General features: G+C 43.9%; 1 protein-coding gene across 1 annotated transcript in view; it reads right to left on the bottom strand.

Moving 5' to 3' along the window:
• Positions 1 to 19,385, bottom strand: part of nxph2a (neurexophilin 2a) — a 289,488-nt gene that overhangs the window by 203,699 nt on the left and 66,404 nt on the right. The gene's annotated exons all lie outside the window — the stretch shown is intronic.

Raw genomic sequence — 19,385 nt, 5'->3', positions numbered from 1 at the left:
TAGAGTGCAGTGCGCTGTAAGCGCCTCTCTCTCTCTCTTTCTCTCTCTCTCTCTCTCTCTCTCTCTCTGCCTGTGGGGGAAACACGGGTTCAGACAGCAGTAGAGTACGGCTCTGCTGTCAGCAGGGAGATTAGAGAGCAGAGAGCCGACAGCAGCCTGTCAGCAGGTGAGTGTGTGTGTGTGTGTGTGTGTGTGTGTGTGAGTCAGGCAAGAAAAGGCCTACAGTCTGCTGCACTTCTTAAAGAACAACACACACCTGCCATGATCTTCTGACACACACACACACACACACACACACACACACACACACACTTACACACCCTCCTGCCCCCTCTGCCCTCGGCAGGAGTGCAGAGAGAATGCTCACACACACTTTATCCCTTTAAATAGTTCATCTGAGTCAGGTGACACTTCTGTAATTTGTATCTGTGGAGAGTAACGGTAGCTGCAGGGTGGGAATCACACCTTCCTCCAGTTTAAATGGAGAAAATGTGACTCGGTATGAGTCTGGGTTCCACACTGAGCATGGAGAAAAGTAAGAGGAGTAAGAGGATTGTCAGAGGATGTGAGAACCAAAACTGTGGACAGTCATGGCTAACCAGATCAGTATAGCACTGCTGGCTCACCAGCAGCATTGGCAAACCTGATGTGAGCCAAAAGTGGCCCACATATTAAAAATGCTCATATAGGCTACTTCTGGCAAAGGCATGGCACCACCGACCAGCACTAACACTGTAAGTGAGCCAAATGATAAGAAACCATGTTCTACACCATTAAAATACATCAATGTATAATAGTAATAATAATAATTACATGTATACTTATATAGAGTGTACATATATAGTGATAAGTATTAAGAATAATAATAGGAGTCAATTTATGAGTCATTTCTGGCAGTGGCGTGTAAAGGTGTAAAGGTGGCTGAGATGCGGCCCATTAGCTATAAACTGGCCAAGCTCCTGCAGCCACATCTGGCCGTCTTCTGTGCCATCATTCTGTGCAGTATGTGGGCCACAAGTATGTGCCAGATGTGGCTCAGATTTGGGCCAAATCAAACTTGCTATCTGGGTTCAAGTCCATCTCCAGAGATCTGAACATTACCGCCCGTTCCACTGCAGCTAACCTCCCTGGACGTGGACGGAATTGAAAAATTGATGGACGATTGATTGATTGATTGATGATTGTCTGAATGGTGGCTAAAGAACCTCAAATAACTTCCAAACACATTCAGGCTGACCTGCAGACACAAGCTACAACAGTGTTGGCTCAGACTATCCATCTCCAACTGAATGAAATGGGGTAGAACTTGGGAGAACGTCCTGTGGACTAACAAGACCAAAATAGAGGTCATTGAATTGTTTACAGAAAACTAAACAAGGACTTCAGGGAAAAGAACACGGTGCCTACAGTCCAGCATGGAGGAGGTTTAGAGAGCGTTTTGGGGTTGTTTGCTGGAGGTATTGGACATGGACAATATGGAATCTGAAGACTAGCAGAGAATGTTGGGCCGCAGTGTAGGACCCAGTGTCAGAAAGCTGGGTCTCTATCAGAGGTCTTCCAGCAGGACAATGACCCAAAGAATACTTGGTACAGCACCCAGACATGGTTTAAGACAAAGCGCTGGACAGTTCTGAAGTGGCCAGCAATGAGTCCAGATCTAAAGAACACCTTTGGGGAAATCCAAGAACAGCAGTTAGACCTGGAGCAGCTGGCAGAAGTAGAGTGGTCCGTATTTCAGTAGAGAGGTGTTCAAAATATTATGTTGAGGGTGCCAATCATTTTGTCCAGTCCATTTGTGGAGTTCTGTCTGGAATGATATCAGATTTGAGATTTTGTGATGTTCCTTTCCATTTACATTTAAGGCATTTAGCAGGCGCTCTTCTCCAGAGTTCTTACAGAAGAGCTTCACTGTTTACTGAAGAAGAACCTCAGCTAGTTTAATAGACTAAAATTCAGATCCTCTAATCTTAGACTCTACTAAACACAAGTCAATATGGAGACCATAATACTCTACTCTTCACCCAAGTCCTCTCAGAAGAGGAGGGTCTTCAGTCTGGGTTTGAGGACAGTGAGTGTTGGACTCTGCTGTTCGGACACCCAGGGGAAGTTCGTTCCACCACTTCGGTGCAGGACAGTAAAAAGTCTGGACTTCCGTGGATCTTAAAGGATGGCGGGTCGAGTCGAGCCGTACTTGAAGCTGGTCTTGGCTTTGTAGACCAGAGTCAGGGGTCTGAATCTGATGACCTGGGCAGCAACTACAGGAAGCCAGTGAAGAGAGAACACAGCAGAGGAGGAGAGGAACATGGCTGAACGAGCACCTGGGCGACTCTCTAGAGAGGAAGGGTCGAATTCTCTGGATGTTGTACAGGAGAAATCTGCAGGACCGAGTCAGAACTGCAACATGGGAAGGATAACTGATCATCCGTGACTACACCAAGGCTTCCAGCTTCTGTAGAAGGAGTGACCAGTGAGTTCACAAAGGAGATGGCCATCTCCAGGTAAACATGTGAATATCAAAGCAACTGCAGCAGCGCTCTGGGAGAAGTGGAACATTTTCCGAAGGCCGAAACTGGAGCACGTCCATCAGAGGGAACATCCGTCTGCAGCTTTACTTAGTCCAGATTTCATTAAAGACACTTAAGCATCTGACCGGCGCAGAGACGCGTAAGAAATCCCTTCGGACAGATCAGATTTGAGCAGCCCGACACGCTGCAATATGCGTGTGTCACTGAACACCTGCAGATTCACTTCCCTTAATCCACAGCTAATGTGCCTTAATGAACACGACGGCAGTGCTGGATGGCTGCAAATCTTTATTAAACAGGAGCGGGAGCGCTTCGGAAGAGCTGAATTCCGGGTGAGAATCAGGCAGACTGCGCTGTCCGGTAGAACGAGTGTCTAATTTCCATATGAAGCAGCTCTATTAATAACAGACAGCCAGTGTGCAATTCTCTCGCCATTCTGTGCGAAATGAGCTTTGAAGAATGATTGTAATTGTCGACGGACATCACGGCAATAGAGCATCTGTTCACGTTCTATAGTCTACATAATCACCCTGTCACAACCCGACAACGACGAGCTGATACTTAAAAGAGAAAAACATGCTGGAAGTGTTTAATCAGGTTCGTTAGCAGATAGCAGAACAGGTGCAGCCTCACCGTTTCCTCTCCTGAGTCTTAACAGTTAATCCCTGCCCCCCTCGCTCTCATTCACCTCATATTAAATAAAGCCATAGTTCTTAGTCTACAGTAGATACGTTTAGGTGGTCCCACGTCCAAGCAGTTGCTAGGCTGTTGCTATGTGGTAATTAGGGTTAAACTAGTGCTTTTGGGTGGTTTTACTGGGTGGTTGCGATGCTATTGCTGAGCTCACTGACATTTTTCTAGCTAGAACCGTGGAACGTTGCAGGTTCCTGCACGGGAATACTGCATTATTACTTTTGGTGGAGATCAGTCATATGGTTTACAAACAGCAGTTGTGCATTTTTTTCCACCATAGGGCCACCTGAAATTTCACAGGAGCCATCCAGCAACACCATAGTATCTACCCAGAATACCATTGCAACCACCTAGCAACACCATAGAAGCCACCTGGAACACCATAGGAACCACTCAGCAACACCATAGCATCTATCTGGAGTACCATGCCAACCATATAGCAACACCCCAAAAGCCACTTGGAATACTATAAGAGCCTCCCAGCAACACCATAGCAACTACCTGGAACAACTACCTGGAATACCATTGCAACCGCCTAGCAACGCCATAGAAGCCACCAAAAACACTATAGGAACACTCACTATTCACATTACTGTGGTGTTTCTAAGGAGTTGGAAGGTAGGTGCTTTGCTGTTGCTAAGTGGTTACTATGTTCTACCAGATGGTTGCAATTGCTAGAGTTGCTAGGCAATTGCTTAGCTGTTTCAATTGCTTAGCTGGTTTAGCTAATTGATTGCCACTGAAATATTACATGTGATTGCAATAGTGTTGCTAGGTGGTTGCTACAGTATTTGTTGGTGGGTTCCAAGTGGTTGCTGTACGGTTGCTTAGTGGGTGCTATGGTATTCCAGACGGTTGCTGTGTCATTGCTTGATGTTGCTATGCTGCTGTTAAGAGGTTGTTGTGGTATTCCAAGTAGTTGCTGTGGAGTTGCTAAGCTGTGGCTATGCTGTTCCAAGTGATTGCTATGCTGTTACTAAGTGGAAGAGACATGTCTAATTAGAGCATCATATCCTTTCTTTTATCATTTCACACCATCTGGAGGTCCAACCACAGTCTTTGAGTGATATAGAGCCCATAATGCCTCTGTGAGAGCAATCTGACTGATTTACATTTACATTTAAGGCCTTTAGCAGACGCTCTTCTCCAGAGCGACTTACAAAAGTGCTTTGCTATTTACCCAAGAAAAGCCTCAGCTAGTTAGAATAGACTAATAATTCAAAGATACCACTAAGCTTTAGACTCTACTAAACACAAGACAGTAAGGAGACCATAGTACTCTAATCGTCCAAGTCCTCTCAGAAGAGGAGGGTCTTCAGTCTGGGTTTGAGGACAGGGAGCGTTGGACTCTGCTGTTCGGACACCCAGGGGAAGTTCGTTCCACCACTTCGGTGCAGGACAGTAAAAAGTCTGGACGCTCGTCTTCCGTGGATCTTAAAGGTTGGGTCGAGCCGAGCCGTACTTGAAGCTGGAAGGGCTCTCGGTGCAGATCGGCTTTTGACCATCGCCATCAAGTACTGGTGGAAGGGCTGGCTGGTCCAGTCTTGTCTTTGTAGGCCAGAGTCAGGGGTCTGAATCTGATGACCTGGGCAGCAGCTACAGGAAGCCAGTGAAGAGAGAACGCAGCAGAGGAGGAGGAGCTGAACATGGCTGAATTTAGGGACATTGAAGATGACCCGTGCCGCTGTGTTCTGGATGAGCTGCAGGGGTCTGATGATCTTCCTAATCGATGAGGTAAGATCTTCATCTCTACTGACAGGGAGTAGCAAGCAGGAGCACAGGGTGGGTCCAATAAAGTGGCCACAAGGCAGGTGTTTCTAATAAAGTGGCCAGTGAGTGGAAGTAGAAGGTTGGGTGTTTCTGATAAAGTGGCCAGTGGGTGGAAGCACAGTTCAGTGAGCATTTGATGGTGAGGCAGAAGAAAGTGTGTGTAAATCTCTGGTGTGAAAACACTGGAGCTCTGAAGCATGTTTAGTGGCTTACACACTTCTGACAAGTGTGTGTGTGTGTGTGTGTGTGGGGGGGGGGTGTTTGTCTGGTGTGGTGGGGTTGACTTGACAAGGCTCACATGGTGGATTAGGAAAAAGACGATCCAAGCAACCAACACACACACACACACACACACACACACACACACACACACAGAAGAGTGGAGTTAGAAAGATTAAAGGGGGCTGCTGGATGCTGGTGATGATGGGTTTAGCTGGATCACACTCATTACACATGCAGATATTCAACGAGCTGTCATTGTAGCGTGTGTGTGTGTGTGTGTGTGTGTGTGTGTGTGTGTGTGAGAAGGAGAGATAATAAGAAAGAGAGATAAACGGTAGGCAGAGCAAGAGAAACACAGACCCTTAGAAGTCTACAGATACTACTGGTCTGTAGTTCTGCTACTGAGAGCTGTGCTGGATCTCCTGACACAGCTGCTCCTGCTCTTCTTATTAATCTGAGCTTTTCTACGCTCACTGACATTTTTCTAGTTAGAACCGTGGAACGTTGCAGGTTCCTGCACGGGAATACTGCATTAGTACTTTCAGTGGAGATCAGTCATTCAGTTTACATACAGCGATTGTGCAGCTGGTGTTTTTTTTTCACCATAGGGCCACCTGGACTTCCACAGGAGCCACCCCCAAAACAATAGCATCTACCTGGAATACCATTGCAATCACACAGTGACACCCTAGCAGCCGCCTGGAATACCATAGGAGCTACATAGCCTGTCAACACCATGTCAAATACTGGGAATTCCCATCATGCTTTGAGGTTCAGGACGGCTTACCATCATTGATGGACAGGTGAACTTTGGATTGAACCAGTATATGCTACAGAGGAACTGAAGCTTAAGCTTAAGTGGATCATGCAACAAGGCAATGACCCTAACCATACCAGCAAGCCATAACCCAATATTTCAAAAGTAAGCTCACCAACATCACTGAGCAGAAGCAGCAGTTCTCTTTCTAAGGCGATGTCACTGTGATCAGAGGGTCGCTGGTTCGTTTCCCGATCACACTGCTAGCCATCGGCAGCCGGGGCCTCGAGAGAGCGCAATTGGTCTTCTCTCTCTAGGGTGGGTGGCTGGCTGCACACGTGTCGGAGGGGGAGTGTGTTGGTCTCGCCCTCACTAGTGCTTGAATGGGGGGGGTAGGTACAGGTTGGGTAATTGGCGATCTAATTTGGGGAGAAAACGGGTAAAAATAATTTGAATAAATAAATCAATAAATTGGTTCTCTTTATCTGGTGGACTTGTTTATATCAGGACTTTATCACATCAGGTCAAAGTTCTGCAGATATACACTCTTTAAAATAAAGGTACTTCAAAAGGTTCTTTGTGGGAAGCTTTGGTTCCATAAAGAATCATGTTTTTAATAGAAATGTGTGTGAGTGTGAAGAACCTTAAAGAAACATTTAAATTAATTGAAAGTTCTTTAGACCTTTTAATTAGTTCTATGGGACCAAAAGTGGGTCTTCTACAACACTGGTCAAAGATTTTAAATATACAGAGAAGAAATTAATCTATTAAGGAAGAATGAGAACAGCAGAAATCGTCATTATTGGAGTCTATCCAACATAATTTATAATAAATGATGAATACACAATTGACAAACATATTGGGGCATTGAAATCAAGGGTATTAAAAAAGTTTCTCCTGCTTTTGTTTGAGTAACTGTCTCTACTGTGAGGATTTGATTGTAGTAGTGAGGTCAGGGTGTTGGAGGTCAGAATCACCTCATTCCCAGCTTCCCAACTCATCCCATCCACAAGTACTGGATGGAGCTCCACCATCCATCATTCCAGAGAACACAGTTCTTCCACTGCTCCACAGCTCCTCAATGCTGGGGGTCTTTATACCCCTCTAGTCCACGCCTGGCATTATTAGGCAGCATGGAGCCAATAGGGTCATGATGTTGATCTGCTCCAGAGAGTCCTATTCTATTGGCAGTACTTCTTCTCTACAGGGACTAGACAAGCTGTCTGTGTGTGCATTTGCACATCTGTGTCAGCAATGGGTGCAACTTAAAGTAGCAGAATGCCTTCAATAGAAGGGGTGTCCACAAACATTTGGACACACGGTGTGTTTGTTATTCAGTGATACTGGAGACTTGTAAGGGTTAATGTGAGATAAACCTGTTGGCTGTCTTTGGGAAGTGAGTGAGATAAAGCGTTAGTGGAGCTTATCGAACTGCTCAGTGTTGGGAGAGCTGTATCAGGGGTTAGCATCTGCTGCTTAGCGATAATGACGAGGCTACAATGTCGAATGATCGGATTCAATGTGACTTTGTGGTGTCGCGCCGGCTGTGGGTGCTGTTTGTTTGTCACCTTCATTATGAGTGACCCAACAAATGAGAAAGGAGACAAAGCAGGTCGAAAACTGTCATTTAGCAATGAATTACAACTGAAATAGCATAACTAATTACCTTAGAAAAACATCAACTGTAGGATACGGGCCTTCAAAAGTATAATTCTGAGCCTGTGCCTCTTCTTGATTTTCGAAGCTGTTTTTAATGACGTTTCAGGTGTAATTCACTTCTGCAGCACTAATAAGTCTGCATGGCCACACGTAAACATACCCCATGTTTTCCTGATAGTCTATTTCTGATATTTTAGTCATAATTAATTTTACAAGAATGTGTTGGAGCCTCTTTTTATCTGTCCAAATTAAACAGGCTGATGTTTTTAAGACTGAGCTCCGTTCTGATTGGCTGCTTTGTCCTGTTTGCGTCTGTCACTTTGTTTTGGTTTCCTCCATGAGCCCCTAAGCACACGGCTCTGTGTGTGTTCCTCAGCTCTGCCTTAGCCCCGCCTTGTCATTAGTGTTCCCACCTGTGCCTCCTCTTGCCCTCTTGTTAGTCTCAGGTGTTGCTTGTTGGTCTGTGTATAAGCAGCCTCCTTTGTTTCAGTGTGTGTGTGTGTGTGTGTGTGTGTGTGTGTGTGTGTTAGTTAGTGTTATACAGCAGGGTGCTGTGTTACAGTGCTCCAGTTTGTTTGGGTTCTGCTTTGCTTTATGTTAAATAAATTACTTGCATTAATGGCCACCTCTGATCTCCACTGATCTCTTCAGTATATAATAAATTGTAATGAAACTACTTTCCATTGTTCAGTGTACACTATGAATAATTAAGCATTTACTATTCATTATTTTCCTAAATATATTATTAACTATTAATGAATTAACCGGTATTTACTATTATTTATTTAATATTTTAATCATTCATTAATTATACATGAATTATTCTTTATTTGTTTTTCCTTCAACAGCAGACATGTGAATTATGTATGTATTATGAATGATTTACTAGGAGTCATTCAGTATGTGATCAATTATTCCACTATGTCCACTATGAACTATCAACTAGTATTCAGTATCCACTATGAATTGTTCAGTTACTAATATAAATTAATCAGTGTCCACTATTGTGTGTATATATAAACAAACTGTTTTCCTGTTTTATGTCAATTAGGATTCCCAAAATGATTTCTATTTGCTAAATACCAGAATAATGAGAGAAGAAATTTTCAAAGGCAATTTATATTACATTCTTTATTGTCAAAAGTTTAGATACACTAAGATTACTTTGCGTTTAAACAGTTTGGGACAGCCCATGTGATGATGTCATGTCTTTGGAACCTTCTGATAGGTTCATTGGCAACACCTGAGTTAATTAGAGACACACCTGTGGGTGTATTTTAAGGCACACCTGAAACACACAGCTTTTGTGTGTAACATCACGGGCAAGTGGAAAGAAATCAGCCGAGAGATCAGGAGGAGCACTGTGGACTTGCACAAGCCTCGATCATCTGTACAAACAATCATACACAAGTACAAACGGGACGGGAGTGTCCAGCCATCACACCGCTCAGGAAGGAGACAGGTTCTGGGTCCCAGAGATGAACGAAGTGCTTTGGTCCGAAATGTGCCCAAATCAACCCGAGAACAGAAGCTAAAGACCTGGTGAAGCTGCTGGCTGAAGCTGGTAAGAGTGGGTCATTATCCACAGTGAAACCAGGAGTGTCTCCACATGGGCTGAAAAGCCGCTCTGTCAGGAAGAAGCCGTTACTCCAAAAGAAACTCACAGATTAAGCCAGATTCATGTTTGCAGATGCACACAGGGACAGAGACCGTCATTTCTGGAGACAGGTCCTGTGGTCTGACCAAACTAAAACTAACCTGTTTGGCCATGATGAGCATTGTTACGTTTGGAGGAAAAAGGGGGAAGCCTGCAAGACTGAGAACACCATCCCACCTGTGAAACACGGGGGCGGCAGCATCATGCTGGGGGGGTGTTTTGCTGCAGGAGGGACGGCTGCTCTTCACAGAATAGACAGTATCATGAGGAAATACTGAAGCAACATTTCAAGACATCAGCCAGGAAGGTAAAGCCTGGGCTCAAACGTGTCTTCCAAATGGACAATGACCCAAAGCAAACTGCCAGACTGCTTACAGAGTACCTTAAGTAGAACAAGGTCAGTGTTGTGGAGTGGTCATCACAAATTAATGGGCGAAGCTGGAAAGGCATGTGTGAGCAGGGCGGCCTACAGACATCGGCTCAGTTCCACCAGCTCTGTCAGGAGGAACGGCCCAAAATTCCTGCAACTGTTGTGAGAAGCTTGTGGAAGGATATCCAAAACGTTTGACCCAGGTCATTCAGGTTAAGGGCAGTATCTGTAAACGTCTGCTTTCAACTGTATATAGTGTAGTATTATTCAGTGTATTATGAATTATTCAGTTTATACTGTCAATCATTTAAGTATCAAGTTTTTTTTATTGCTAATATTGGATTCAGAATGAATTATGAAGTATCTGCTATTAATTATATAGTCACTTAACAGTTTGGGTTGAGTGATGAACTGAGATATGAGTTTTAGTTATGATGTGATGTTGAACACTGTTATTAATCAGTGTTAATAATTGTGTCTGCTTTATATTAGCTCTGTTTTTGCTCTTTATTGTAAACCCTTTAGGATTTAGCTCCTCTATAAGCGAGCCTGTCTGGACTCTAGGCTGGTAGCACTGGTCTGTGCCGCTGTGCTTTCTGTGGGAGAGGGGTGGCTGTAGGAATGAAGCCCTGGTGATCTGAGCCCATCTATTAGAGAGAGCTTCTACCGTACGCTGCACTGAACAAACACTGATGAGAGATGTGTCTCTCGCTCTTTTCCCATCAGCAGAACTCTCTCAGTGCCTGATTAGGTCAGCCTCGGGTCAGCCGGACTTATTCCCTGTTGTCATGAGGTGTGTCTCGCCGTCCTCCGGAGGCCATTTGCTGGATGTCATAAGTAATATCTCGAACTTCTTGATAACCCCCTGGGAGCTTGCGCTGGCACGGCTGTCACAAACACTGTTTAGTGGTTAGCTGTACTGGACAGCTCTGCTGTCAGAGGCTGTCGTTAGAAATGTAGTTTAAAATATCAGTGATATCATGTAATATCAAAAGCATTTCAGGTCTTACATCACGCTGACGGACTCCAAATAACGGCCTGAAAACAGCAGACAGCCAACACCTGCTGGAACAGGATTGCTGTGACACTGACGGCAGATTAACAGTGTACTGTATGTGACTATACGTATTAAAGGGGAACTCCACACACTTCATACAATTCTCCTAATATCTCAGAGTGTGAGAGGAGCTCAGTCAGAGTCGGGGGTTCGGTGTGAAACTGAGCTTCACTGTAGAGAAACTGACCCACTCTGATTCCTTTACAGTGGTGATGAATGGAACCAGGCGTTGGTTGCCATGACTACTACACAGATATATGCCATAATGTATGCCCCCCCTCCCCCAAAAAAAAGTCTTAAACATGATGGTACTGGTAGAGCGAGCACCACACTCAATACTCCCTCTACTAGTTAAGGTGACCTTGAAATATTTGTCAAAACTTAATGTATTCAGTATCTACCATGTATGATTTAAGATCCACTGTAAATTATTCTGTACCTACTAATAATTATTTAGAATCTACTATGAATTATTCAGTATCCACTATGAATTATCCAGTATCTACTATAAATGATCCAGTATACACTATGTATTATCCAGTATCCATTATAAAATATTCAGTATCCACTATGAATTATCCAGTATCCATTATGAATGATCCAGTATCCACCATGAATTATCCAGTATCCACTATGAATTATCCAGTATCCACTATGAATGATCCAGTATCCACCATGAATTATCCAGTATCCATTATGAATTATCCAGTATCCACCATGAATTATCCAGTATCCACTATGAATTATCCAGTATCCACCATGAATGATCCAGTATCCATTATGAATTATCCAGTATCCACTATGAATGATCCAGTATCTACTATGAATTATCCAGTATCCACTATGAATGATCCAGTATCCATTATGAATTATTCAGTATCCACTATGAATTATCCAGTATCTACTATGAATTATTCAGTATCCACTATGAATTATCCAGTATCTGTATTTAGGACTGTAACTGAAGTGTGGACCCACATACAGATCTGTTTAGAATAATTAGTCGGTATAATCTGGTGTTACTGTGGTCTGTTCGATATTGAAGTAAACTATTGATAAATAAGTTGAAAATGTCTGAAGTGGAAACTTCAGTGCTGTCTCCTCTGATCTGCTCTGAGTGATCTCTAATCATCTGTCTATTCTGCTGAGCTGCTGAGCGTTTGGTTTGCAGTTGTGTAACAGAGTATATTTATTAAATGCACTCCGTAAACTGAGCAGGGGGAGTTATGCTATTCAAACCTCCTGGCGAACGGTGGGTCCACATTTTCTGACCTTCTGACCTCGTCTGTAATGAGAAACGTCTGCAGTCTGCCGTGCTGAAGTGTGAAGCTTTTGAGGAGAATAGTGGTTTGATGCAATTAGAGGATCATTCTTCCTTTCTATTGCTCTGATTTGAGCTTTAATTGACTGTGTTTCTTGTAGTTGCTTGAGAATCAGCGATGTCTGTATGCTTAATGAACGACTGGTAAAAATACCCTCATTCTTTTAAAAGTGATTGTTTTTCACTTTTACTGCAGAAATGATAGAAAAATGTGTATGGCTTCATAGTAGCGTTAGCAGGCACATCTTGAAATCAAGCTTAAAGGACGAAATTCACAGAAACAAAAGTGTATTAAAGTAAAAGAGGAGGATGGTGATAAAGAGACAATTTTAAAAACATAAAGTTTATATATGGAAAATGTTTGTGTCGTCACAGTGAGGGGTCAGTGTCTGCCGCCACCTACCAGCAGAGGGCAACGGCGGAGAGGCACGGTTACCCAAGGGAACTCCAATCCCCAGAGATCCTAGGGGGTAATCAGTGCCAACCAGACACACCTGGTGGTCACAGCATTTAAGGATGTGACAAACAGCACTGACCTGTCACACCTTTGTAGAGGGGTGACCGGTATGGTACAAAGAAGTGAACGACAGAACGAAAGAAAGGAAAGAAGTTTAAAAGGAGAAACAAGAAAATTTGTGAAAGAAAGAAGCTGAAGAGTGAAGCATTGATCCTCAGTTCCTTGAGAGAGAGAGAGAGAGAGAGAGAGAGAGAGAGAGAGAGAGAGAGAGAGAGAGAGAGAGAGAGAGAGAGAGAGAGAGAGAGATATAGCTAACTGTCCTCAGTCTGAGCTTCGCCATTTTGCCATCTCCTTTGTTTGGTTTTCCCGCCTTTTTTATTTCATTGTTTGAAGGGGTGCAACTCCACCCTTTACCTGTGCTTGCTGGTGGCGCCATGGTAAGGTGTTGGATCTCCATTGATGGGGTTCTCCCACAAGTACACAAAAGCACCCACAGTCACTGTAACCATACATCACACATTATGGCCTGTCCTGGCAGGTTTTCCTCTCTGCACTTGGGTCTGCTCCCTGACCGTCCTGTAACAGTCACAAAAACCAGCACACTTACATACATGTGACTATTAGGCTCCCCTTCACTGGTGGTTGGCTGTGGCATCCTCAGGGATCGAACCTGTGACCTCAATGTCAAAATATTTTTATTCCAGGTAGTTTTAGACTATTTTATTGGTCTGTCATGAAATTGTGACACAATGCAGAGCAACTGCAAGAGCAAGGGCCACCTGATTGGATACATTCTAATTGACCTGTAATTAAATCAGTTATGAAGAAATAAAATCTATGATTAGTTTTGGTACGCTGACTATTAAATGTGTAAATTCTTTAAACATGATGAGAACTGGGATTATTCAACCCTAAAAATACTCTAAAGTAAATAATGTTGAAACATGATAAAAGCTGATGCTCCACTGGCTGAACTGAACAGGGAGAAGGGCGTCTCCGTCATTCCCACTCCGGGCCGGAGCGCTGCTGCTACTGCACTATGGAGGTTTGGTGGTGGAGCTGCAGGAGGAGAACCTCTCTCCAGAACTGCTGTGTAACGCTGCAGAACCCATAGAGTCATATTAGTGTAAAATCCTGTAGTGTTACTCTACCACCTCCACCCACATGCTGCTACACCTTCAGATCAAGCTTCTGCAGCTCTCACACTGTCCAGAAATGCGGGTGTACAGCTAGCTGTCAATGAGGGGGTGATTAAATCCTGATTTGTATTTAGCCTCATGAGCCCAAGAGCAATATGAGCTTTAAATATGCTAAACGTAGTAGATGAGTGATGAGTGATGTCCGAATCAAATGTTTGTATAAACATTTTTCCTGTTTAGGTACTTTTATCTGGCTGATTTATGAAGGTTGATGGATGTATCCACCGCTTTCTTACATATCCCATGATCCTCTGGGTTAGTGTTGGTCCATCTTGAGAGGAAAAGCAAGACAGTGAAAGCTAAACCTAATATTTTAAGGGAAACTGTCGGTCTAATAGCCCAATTTTGCCTTTTTATCTCCGATAACGGATTTAATTAGTAGCTCCACCAGCTGACAGTAGTTGTTGGCATCATGCGTCTCCTGAGTTGTAGGTACCTTCATCACAATGCTGCCCTTTAAGGTACTGACTTATAAGACAGCGTATGCGGCATTGAGAGACAAATAAATGAAGCAGCCAATCAGAACAGAGCTCATTCGGTCATAAAAGCTGAAACTCAGCTGAAAACTCCAGCTCAGGACCAGCTTTTGATGGTAGCTGGTTTCAGATTGTTTAAGCTGGTCTTTGATGGTCATGGTGCTTGAAAAGCTGCTCATCCAGACAAAAACATGCCCTAGCTGGTTAGCCAGTGTTGACCAGCACAGTGTATGTGGCATTTGATTGTGGACATGCTTGGCCGTCCAGCTTGGTCATTCTGGTCAATCAGCATGTAAGGATCTTCATGACAATGCTACCTTCTAAGGTACTGACTTATGAGAAAGCAAAGGCATCCAGGCATCAAGGCATCCGTTTGAGACACAGCCAGTGTAGCAGTCTGGACTGCTTTTTGAATGTGGCAGCCAATCAGAACAGAGCTCATTCGGCCATAAAAGCACACCAGCTTTTGATGGTAGCTGGTTTTACATTGAGTAAGCTGGTGTTTGATGGTCATGGTGGTTGGAAAGATGGTCGACCCTTCATCTCTAGAGAGTCGCCCAGGTGCTCGTTCAGTCTCTCCTCACTTGTAGACTTGACCGCTGCAGTTCTATTCTGGCTGGTCTCCCTCTGCTCACCATCAGACCCCTGCAGCTGATCCAGAACACAGCGGGTTGGGTCGTCTTCAATGTCCCTAAATTCAGCCATGTTCAGCTCCTCCTCCTCTGCTGCGTTCTCTCTTCACTGGCTTCCTGTAGCTGCTGCCCTCATCAGATTCAGACCCCTGACTCTGGCCTACAAAGACAAGACTGGACCAGCCAGCCCCTCCGTACTTGATGGCGATGGTCAAAAGCCGTTCCGCACCAAGAGCCCTTCCAGCTTCAAGTACGGCTCGGCTCGACCCGCCATCCTTTAAGATCCACGGAAGACGAGCGTCCAGACTTTTTACTGTCCTGCACCGAAGTGGTGGAACGAACTTCCCCTGGGTGTCCCAACAGCAGAGTCCAACACTCGCTGTCCTCAAACCCAGACTGAAGACCCTCCTCTTCTGAGCCTCCAGACTGAAGACCCTCCTCTTCTGAGAGGACTTGGGCGAATAGGAGAGTATTATGGTCTCCATATTGACTTGTGTTTAGTAGAGTCTAAGATTAGAGGAGCTTTAGATTCTAGTCTATTTAAACTAGCTGAGCTTCTTCTTCAGTAAACAGTGAAGCTCTTCTGTAAGTCGCTCTGGAGAAGAGCACCTGCTAAATGCTGTAAATGTAAATGTAAACGTCATCCAGACAAAGACAAGCCCTATACTGGTAGGCTAGCTGGTTAGCCAGCATTTGACGAGTACAGTGTATGTGGCATTTGATTTTGATCATGCATGTAGACCAGCTAAACCATCAAACCACAGCACACTATACTGGTCAACCATTTAAACCAGCGTAACCAGCTTGAGCTGGACTTTTTGGGCACAAGGGCAGTGTGTTTAACTCTGAGGGATGAAGAGAGAGAGGTTGTAAAATTAAACTGCGAGTGTTTCTGGCTCATACCCCCACACTAATGTCGTACGTGGAGCTCAGGGGAGTTAATGAATAGTCAAATACAAGAAGGCTTAAATGTCTCCCTGTTCTGTAGCTGGAGCAGCGCTGTGCAGCACAGCAGTGTAAACTGGGTCGTTTATTTAACTGCTGATAATCAGTTCAGTGAGTTACACTGGAGCCCCGGCGGCCCTCACCTGACTCCACTCACACTGGAAACGGATGGTTTTGCTCGGATTTAAATCCGATCAGAAGTCTTTATCGGGACACTTCGGTCCTCCTGAACGTGGGGCTGTTTTCTGCTCGAGTCTTCAGGCTTGCACGCTGGAGACAATGGGAATTAGTTATCTCAGGCCCACAGGGTGTAATCACACAGCATTGTTTCAGCACGGCTTACCCAAAGCTCCTTTCCCTCTGACATCAGAACGAGGGGGAAGACTCCGAGGGGGAAATCTAACCTGCACAAGCTCCGAGCGGTGAAGCCGCCGGCCCGCTGCTGGGCTTTATAAATGGTGTGCCGTTCTGGCCTCAAAACAACGAAGTCAGCTGATGAGATTGAGGTGGTGGTGGTGTACTGATCTGCTATAAGGGTTGGAAAGGTTGATCAGGAGAGTCGGGAGAATTCCCACTGGTTCAACTGACTGTAGAAAATATGGCTGTCGTGGTTCCGATCCTTTTCGTTTCGTTGTTTTTTAATCTACAACCACAGTCTGCACAGTAGAGACGGGAGGCGGAGGCGGAGGCGGAGCCAGACTCACCTACTCATTTGGTAGACCCGCCCCTTCTCCCAGACCAAACCAAGCCGGATTTTCCCCCGGATTCCCAGTGTGTCCGGAAAGTGGAATGTCCCAACAGTAAACGTGCAACTCATGTAACACACAGAAAGGGGGCGCCATGCAGGTCCTGCAGCTGACCTGTCTCTTCCAGCCAAGGTTGTCAATCACTTCCTTCCACAGTGTAGCCCCACCTTCTTACGATAGAGCAGAGTAAGGGTTAAAAACGGATTTCTAGGGGAACAAATGGGCTGATATCAGCACAGGGAGACTAACTGCTGGAATCTGGAGACACTGGAGATGGACAGACAGTTTAGAGGAGGAAGATGAGATGAAAAGTGGGCAGAGTTTTGTCATTGAAACATATGGGGATGGGCAGAGCTACACATCATACCGCAACCAGCCAGCAGAGGCGCTAGAACTGTGGTGGCTTCACTTCTTCTGAGAGATGTTTCGCTGTATATTCTTTCTACAGTCACTGGTTTGATTGAAGGATTTCTTGTTTGATGTTACAACTAATGTTCTACATACTGCCACATGCTTTCCCGGAGGGGAATAGTAAACAATCCCAATGTTGCCACCATTTTTATTAATTGTTTTTTATATTATATAATTTTTATAATATATATATATTTATATATTGGGTTCAAAATCTGGGACATTTACAGGAAAAGTAAAAAAACGAGGACCGTGGATGTGAAGGGTAAAATATGATAGAATCCCAGGAAAGTTGGGAGGGTTGACTTTGGGTTGGATTTGCAGCTGCTTAGAAGAGTCCATGGCTGCTGATTGTTGGTTGCTGAGGTTTGAGAAATATTTTTATAGTTTAGAAATTTGCATCACCTCGTTTATGCCTTGTTTATTCCAAATTTTTCAAAACAAAACTAAACCACTAGCTCTTGATTATAAGGCTGAGAAGAATGTCTCAACTGTATTCCTCTTGGAGATCAGTTTATTTTCTATTCACCCTAACGATTCACACTTACAGATATTTTGAGCAGGGGTGCCCAAACTTTTGCATGCCACTGGAAGTCTTCAAGGAAATGTATTGGGTTTCTGAGCAGGTGCTCTGTCCAGGCTGCTCTGGACCTGCTGAGTGTAGCATGACGGACATGAGGTTTACCATCCATATGATGCCTAGTTCTCCTTTCTCATCAAACGGCCTTGTTGTGTTCAGTAGAGCTTTGACCTTCTTCTGGGTGGCTCCTTTAAACTCAGAGATCGTCTCCCAGAAATGTTCCTTCTTGGACACCAGGCTGGCTTTTCCGATTGAGTTTGAACCCATTCTTTCTTTTACACTCAGAAAGGCCCTTCAGTCATCAGTCTCTCGTTATGCTTATGGACTGAAGAGCCCCAATAATGACAGTATGTCCTCAATGTACACTCAAACCCCCTCCAGCCCCTCAAAGCACTCTCTGCAGCAATCTCTGATGTGGAGGACACTGAGACACTTTACCCTTACTTGGACACTTTATTATGCTACTGCTTCATCTCATATTGTATTTCTGATACTTAAAAAAAGATATGTTTCTTAGACATTATTATTCTTATTATTTTTCTATTTGTTCAATAATTGCTCTTTGGGTGTAACTTGGACCTTGATCTCAATTTTTGAGAAATCTGTATCTGCTAAATGCTGAAGGTACAGTGTGCTGCTCTTAAGCTTGGTTGCAAAAGCTTTGTGATTATTTAGAGCCTGACGGTTTCTTCAAGCTTAGTGAAGAGTCTGGTAGTGCTGAGCCTTCCAGTGAGATCTTTTGTAATCCTTTGTCTCATACTGTACTATACTGTATTATATTGAATTGTGTTATACTGTATCATACTGTACTATACTGTACTGCATTATACTGTACTGTATTGGACTGTATTTTATACTGTACTGCATTGGACTGTATTTTATACTGTACTGCATTGGACTGTACTGTATTGGACTGTATTTTATACTGTACTGTATTGGACTGTATTTTATACTGTACTGCATTGGACTGTACTGTATTGGACTGTATTGGACTGTACTGTATTAGACTGTACTATACTGCATTATACTGTACTGCATTATACTGTACTGAATTATACTGTAATGTACTGTATTGGACTGTACTGTATTGGACTGTACTATACTGCATTATACTGTACTGAATTATACTGTAATATACTGTACTGTATTGAATTGCATTGTGTTGCATTTTTGTTTGTTTACATGCCATCCTTTTAATTAAGACAAAAAAGCAGAAATATCCCTGGAATACCACCCAAAAAACACTATATGGACAAAAGTATTGGGACACCTTCTCATTTATTGTTTCTTCTGAAATAAAGAAGAAGCATTTGAAGAAGGCTTTCTGCTAGACTGTGGAGGAGCATTGCTGTGAGGATTTGATTGCATTCAGCAACAAGTATGTTAGTGAGGTCAGGGTGTTCGATAATGATGATAATGATGATGATGATGATTATCACCCCACATTAATCATCCCCAACTCCTCATCCCAAAACTGGAAACTGGAAAACTGGAGCTCCTCCACCATCATTCCAGAGAACACATGTTCAGTGTTGTGCAAACAGCACTCTCATGCTTATTCTATTCAGATAAATCTCTCCATCCGGAAAGTGTGAGTCTGATCCTGATTGGATGAGAAGTATAAACAGACTCCATTCTGACTCCCTATTGGTTTATAAGAGATCCATCACACCCGCACACGTCCCGTCACTCTCCAGCGAGCTCACAGCAGACGTCTGTAGTCTAGTATGAAGACTGTGTCCGTGGCAGAGACTCAAGAGAGCTGCAGTGAAACGTCCCGACTGAGCCCCACATTTACACTCCAATAAAGCTTATTGATCACACGCCTCTGAAGTCTGACTTTCTGCAGCTTTACAGAACTTCTAGACAACGACTCCTCATATTTTCCTCCATGAAGCTCATGTTGAT

Source organism: Salminus brasiliensis, chromosome 8 (genome assembly GCF_030463535.1).
Source record: "Salminus brasiliensis chromosome 8, fSalBra1.hap2, whole genome shotgun sequence".
Taxonomy (NCBI): domain Eukaryota; kingdom Metazoa; phylum Chordata; class Actinopteri; order Characiformes; family Bryconidae; genus Salminus; species Salminus brasiliensis.
Note: the sequence above shows the minus strand (reverse complement) of the source record. Positions and strands in the feature narration are given on the sequence as shown.